Source organism: Nomascus leucogenys, chromosome 15 (genome assembly GCF_006542625.1).
Source record: "Nomascus leucogenys isolate Asia chromosome 15, Asia_NLE_v1, whole genome shotgun sequence".
Lineage (NCBI taxonomy): Eukaryota > Metazoa > Chordata > Mammalia > Primates > Hylobatidae > Nomascus > Nomascus leucogenys.
In genome coordinates, this window is record NC_044395.1 from 6258924 (window position 1) to 6265528 (window position 6605).

Genomic DNA, 6605 nt, shown 5'->3' on the forward strand with positions numbered 1-6605 from the left:
GGGGCGGGCGGGGCCAAAGAAGGTGGGCTTGAGGACTGAGCGCGTGTCTAACCTGTAGGAGAAGCGCGTGGCGCCCGCATACCCGCACACAACCCCACATACACACGCCCACATGCAGACAGGCGCACGCATGCACACATGCACAGACGCGCTCACACACAAGCGCGCGCACGCGCTTAATGCAGGGAACACGCTGTGCGCCGGCCGCTCAGAGCACACCACCCACTGGGACATGACGCGGCGAGCTGCTCGGTCTTCCTGCACGGGCTTCACCAGGCTCTCCTGCTCCCAGTTTCCCAAACATAGCCGCCAGGAGCGTTGCTTCTCAACTTAGGATTCCCGAGGGTCTGTGCCACTCTCATCTGGCCAGGAGGGCCCTAGCTTGAGATCCACGAGCCGAGAGTAGGGCCCACTTCCACCCCTACCCCTTTTTCCTGGGGGAAAGGGAAAAGGGACCATAGGCCCGGGTGAGGTAGAAGCTGGGGGTCATCACCTGTTTAAAGACGCTGCCATGTCTTACCTTGACGTAAGACGACGTGTCGGGGACTGTCTGAAACATCGTGGGTTGCTGAGGAAGGGTCGGGAACGCCCAAGAACCAGCCTGGGAGGGAGAAGCCTCGGTTATCCGCGAGTGGAGCGAGGGAGAGACGGTGGGATGGTGGGTTGGTGGTGATGAAGTGGGGATGCAGATGGAGAGACTGCAGGGGTTTGGGAGGCTCAGATCCGCCTAGTCCGGGGAGGGAGGGTCCGAGTGGTTGGGTATTGAGCACTCTCCCTACGCCTCGGTCCCGTCCCCGGGCTTCAGGCCAGGGAACGGTGAGGACTGAGAGCCACCTCATACCATTGGGTCTCCTCCCTACAGTCCTTTTTCTCTCCCCTGCGCGAAATCAGACAGCCGCCTCCCCCAGGGCCTGGGCAGTTTCGAACTGGGGATGCCCGCAACTCCAGGATGTTCTAGTTCTCTGTGGGTGTTGAGGAGAGAACGCGACCAGGATAGAGGTAGGACTCCCCTTTCTTGCAGCCTGAGGAGGAGAAGCTTACAGAGCTGCCAACTCTCGCCCCTCAGGGCACAGACCTCCTTGACTTCCTCACCACGCTGCTCTTCCTTGCTGGTGGCCAGGCGACGGAGGAAGACTAACGCAAGGTTAGGGAGGTTTGTGGAGGCCCCTTTCCCAGAGCCCCGTCTCTTTTAAAAGAAAATAGGTTTTTGGGAAGAGACTGCTACAATGACTGTCAGGTCCTCATTTTTAGTGGCAGGAGAGGTGGCGTCTTACTTAGGTCTGATGATTTGGGCTGGAAGTCTCAAAAGCCACCCTAGGTTGCCAGGTGCCTCTGCGTGAGTGGGTCTCTCCCTGACTTAACCCAGTCTGGCGGCCGTATCTCTCCTGTTCCTTTCCTTCCTTCTCTTAACCATCTTTAACGTGGCAGCTCACAGCTTCTCTGGCAGCCAATGTGTTTCTGATAAAGCACTTTTCTCCTCACTAACAAATTCCAGCTTTTCTTTTCTTTTTTCTTTTTTTGCCTCCTGAAGCCACAAGAGAACACACACTAGTGCGGGGACAAGGTATATTCCTCGGGCTCAGAGACTCTTTTCGCCGCCTCCGCCCAGGCGCACTTTCTTCAGTCTCTTCCCCACCCCAGGGACCCCACCGGTCCCCTGCATTTGTTTTTTGAAAGTCGAAGTGTAATTTACAAGAAAACAGAGAGGAAAGAAAGAGAAAAAAGAAAGCCAGAGAAAATGGGAGAAAGGAGGAGACCCCAAAGTCCCGCATTTCCCGACTGCAACCAGAACAAGCAGCGAGACACACTGAGGCGCCCCGAACCTGCATCGCCCCCAGAGGATCGGGCGCAAGTGGGCACTCACCTTAGACACCCTTTCCTGCTAAGTCTGCAGGAGCGGAACTCCGGGCAGCTCCAGGATGTGTTAGTTCTTGGTGCCTATCCTGTGTGCCCAGAGCTCCCAGAACCTAGCCCGTGAGGAGTTAAACCTGCTGCATGCCTGGAGTCAAAGTTTGCCTCTCTCTCCAGGGCCTGCAGACAAGCAGCCTCAGCTCAGGCGCATCCTGGGGGGCTGCAGGAGCCGCTGTACAGGAGCTTTGCGTGCACTGCAGCTTTCTCCTTCGCTGCCTCCAGCCAGCTCTCTGGGTCCCACTCCCTCTTCCTTTCTCTTTCCCCTTCTTGTAATTTGATTTCCGCTTTCTTATCAATATTCCAACTGCTGTCTGATGAATTGTTCTTAATAGGACAGCCACCCGTTTGCCCCCAGCTGCTTTTCTAGAAACCACTCTGTGTTACTAGGAAACTTTAAGGAACGCTAGAAATCATGCACGCATATCATAAATATAGACATACAACTAAGCTAAGCCAAAAGAAGACATGCAGACCCAGGCTTCTTTGAGCTGATTATTTATTCTTTGAAAGTTCCAAATTATCAATATGCAAGTAATCATTCCTCAAACTTGATGTCGGTGAAGATCTCTTTTACTTTTTGAGCGCTTGTGTTTTTCCTTCGTAAGGGTTACTCCTTCCCCTTACTGAGTCCTATTGCGCCCGCCCTCCAACCACCAAGAATACACCTCTTTTTGATCCACTTTTTCTAGGCAGTATCTATAAGAGCAAAGTGGATTGCAAATGCCATAGAAACAGCCCTATTATGAGGTTTTAATTTAAAAAACCTCAAACATTTAAAAGCATTCTTGTTAAGGAGTTGTTTCTGGGTTGTCAAATTTGTGTTTTCTTAAAATTTGGAACGTTGCTCATTCTTTCCCTTGAATGGGGCTCAGATTTCTGAGTCAATGCTCGTATGGACTCTTTCCGCTGCCCAATCTCAGGGCCATTACCCACAAAATAGAACCTGCATTGCTGAGTTGGTTGTGCTTTGGGGTGAGCGGCACCCCGCCCCTCACTCTCCTCTGTGGATCTCTGGCAACAGGGATCTCTGTTCACAGTTGTTTCTAACCTGGGGAGGGGGCAGGGTGGCAGGGGAGAGATGACAGGTAAGGATAGAGATGGGAGTATGTCAGTTTGCAAAAACAAACCCCACAGCTTCCTGCACCTCTCTGAGTTGGCTTCTGTTTCTCAAGCGTTCCCTTCCTTCCTTCTTGGGTACCCAGATCCCTGACTGCTTTGCTCTGGAACCTTCGAGAAAATTTATTTAGTACCTGCTCCGCCTACCCCCTTCCCCAATTGGCTCTGGACATTTCTGACCAAAAGGCAATTGCTAGGATTCCATTTCAGGAGAAAACACACTTATCACCCAGATCTCCCCACGTGGGGGGTATGAGGACTGGCGGCAGGGTTATTCGTTATTTCCTTCTCAACAATATCCCGATTTTTCTCTCCCATCCCTCCCCCAGAGTTCCACATATTGAAACATTTTGCTGCTTAATAAGAGCAGCCGGGAGAGCAATGAGGTGAAAGGCCAGCCTGGGACTGTGACTGGGTCTGCCTGGGCTGGGCGCAGAGGGCTGGGCTGCCCCCCGTCCCCCCGCACATTCCTGACCATTGCTTAGGAAAACAAGACAGGGGGCCTGGGGAGGGGAGGGGGCCTGAAGGACTAGAGCCACTGCCCCAGATTTTTGTTCTTGGGATTCTTGGGGAGATCATCTTCCCTCCCAAAGGAACAAGCATACTATTCCAAACAACTGCAAATAAAACAGTAGATGCTCCCATATCAGATAATGCATCCTACCCTGATGTCATGCATTTTAAAGATAGATTCTCTTTAGGAAACCTGGAGACTTGAAAATGAAGGCTTCAGCTGTATTAGAGAAAGTGAGAACTAAACAAATTGTCCAATATCTCACTATCCTCAGTTTTTCCGCTTCTTCCCTCCCTCCCTCCCTCTCTCCCTCCCTCCCTCCTTCTCTCCCTCCCCCCCTCCCTCTCTCCCTCCCTTTCTCCTTCGCTCCTTCCCTGCTTCCTTCCTTCTTTTCCTGAGAGATTTCTAAGAGATCACTTGGGTACATCCTTCTAGATTTGAAGCTCTTCCTTCTTCACATTTTCACAGCTGTTATTGCATCCTTATTTGTAGATGTATCTGTTTAATGTTTGTCTCCTTCCAATACCTTGTAAGCTCCCTGAAAGCAAAAGTTGAGCTTGTTTTGTTCACAGCTAGGCACCCAATGTTCACACTGATATCCTTAGGCAGAGAAGTGGAACAACTATTAAGCTACCTCCCTTCTGTCTAACCAATAACTCATAAGAGAAATATAAAAAAAAACAAAACAAAACCATCACATTGTTATTAAGGAAAAACTGACAGGAAAGTTTTACCTGAGTGATACTGATTCATTTTCTGCTTTGCAGGGAGGGTTACATAAAATCAGTGCTCATGGGTCTGCTTCATTTGTGCATAAATGGTTTAACCAGAGAGATCATGCCCCTTCCAAGCACCCTGGGGGATGGTCACAGATGGAGGGGCCAGTGTCCTAGGCTTTGTACGAAACTCATGTGTGTGTGTGTGTGTGTGTGGTGTGTGTGTGTGTGTGTGCATGTGTGTGTATGTCCTATTTCCCATTCTTCCTGTGATTTCAGAAGCCAGAATGGGTACTCATTCCAAGGGTTAGGCAAATGATCAAAATCTTGGTGGTCTTAGGAAAACAGATGAGCTGAGAATGAACTGAGGAAGAATCTGAAGTCCCTTTGAAATAGGGTTTAAGAAATGGACATACACCTGGAAGCCTTCTGTGTGTGTGTATGTGGTGGGGGGTGGTGATGGGAAGGGTTGTGACATGCCTACTGGGAAAGTGAGCCCTAGTCACCCAATCCAGGGTCAGGGGTGGGGTAGGAGTGGAACCCAGGCTATCTTATTTTCCAGGAGGATATGGCCAACTCCCTTTGTCATCTGGAGCCTTCAATTCACCAGAAGAAAATTGCTGAAATTGGCAACAGCTGCCATGAAGCAGGAGCAAGAGAGAGGCAGCTGGGGGCAGGGAGGACTCATTAAAGCCAGCTTACTCCTCCAAAGGGAGAATGGGGTGGGGAGAGGGTTCTTGCCCCACAGTTATGCTCCCTCGCCAGCCTATACCAAGCTGCTTCCCTGGGCCATAGATTTGCAATGCAGAGCCTGGGTAGCAAGAGACTCTGGTGTGGAGGTTACAGCAGCAAGAGATTGGAATCCAAGAAGGGCGCTCCAGTAGGAGAGCAGAAGAAGATATCTGGGCAGTGCCCCTCTGAATCATCCATGCACTCCATCATTCTGAGCAAGACAATTAGGACTTAGCTTCCTTATTTGGCAAATGAGAGGGCTACATTATATCATCATGAGATACTTTCAAACTTGAACATGCTATACTTCTGTAAGGTTATTTAGCCCAGGGAAAGGATATGAACATAAGGCAAATTAATGTTCTAGGATTAGGAACTTTGGGTTCCAGTCTTGGTTCTGCTCCTGACGACTGGCACTATGGGCTGAATTTTATCTTCTCCAAATTCACAAGTTGAAGCCCTAAGCTCCAGTACTTCAGAATGTGACGGTGATGGGAGACAGGGCCTTAAAAGGGGTGAACAAGGTAAAATGAGATCATAGGGTGGGCCGTTATCCAGTATGACTGGTGTCCTTATAAGAAGAGGAGATGAGGTCACAGACATGTGCGATTACAGAGGAAAGCCCATGTGAGCACACAGTGCAAAAGCAGCCACTGACTAGCCAAGAAGGGAGACCTCAGAAGACATCAACTTGCTAATAACTTGGTGATGGACTTTCAGCCTCCAGAACTGCGAGGAAATCAATTTCTGATGCTCCAGCCACGAAATCTGTGGTACTCTGTATGGCAGCTCTAGTAAACCAATAAAACTGAGGAATAATATTTTGCCGTGATTTGGTTTCTCCAAGTAAGTAAAAGGGAATAAACAATGGTGACTCATTTCACTCAACCCTTCTAGAACCTACTCTGATGATCAGTATCTATTATGAACCTACATTGTATTTTGTTTTGTTTGTTTTGCTTTGCCATGTGTGGCTTTGTGTATAAAGCAAAGCAGTGCTTCTGTCTTTATGGTTCTTTCCACTCCACATAAAGTCCAAAACCACCCTGAGTTTCTGCCTCCTTTGTGGATTTTCTATTCTTTTTGCTTTTAATGATGGTGAAGGAAGAAAGCCACTTCCTGTGCTTCAAACAAGCAATTTCAGATTTTAAAGGGTAGCCAACAGGGAGTCACCCTCCTTATCTCTCATTATCTGCATCCTCTTGTAGCCCTTGACAGGCTGCAAACCTAGATTGAGCTCCCGGGCATTTCAGGGAGAGAGAAGGGGTGGGAAATCTAGTGAGCGAGATAAGTTCAGGAAATAGAGGCAGTGACTAGAGCAAGCACCATGGAAAGAATGATCAGACAGGGGTCGCTTTGGATTCCAGGATATGTGTGACATTTGATTCCCATCATGTACCAACACACACACACACACACACACACACACACACACACACACACACACAGAGAGAGAGAGAGAGAGAGGGAGAGAGAGAGAGAGAGAGAAAGAGGCACACTCATACATATCCCAGGTGTAGAAGAAAATCCTTGGATGGGTAGCAGGAGGAGCAAAAGAGGGGCTGCTGGGGCGAGGGATCTGCCATTCATACCGGTATAGCAGAAAGGTTCTCCCC

The 6605-nt window shown here is 49.5% G+C and overlaps 1 long non-coding RNA gene across 1 annotated transcript; it reads left to right on the forward strand.

Annotated features, from left to right (window-relative positions):
• Positions 1-299: 299 nt before the first annotated feature.
• LOC115838600 lies at positions 300-6039 on the forward strand. Its single transcript, XR_004033642.1, has 2 exons — positions 300-999; positions 4820-6039. It is a non-coding gene; the product is annotated as an uncharacterized LOC115838600 (long non-coding RNA).
• The last annotated feature ends 566 nt before the right edge of the window (positions 6040-6605 follow it).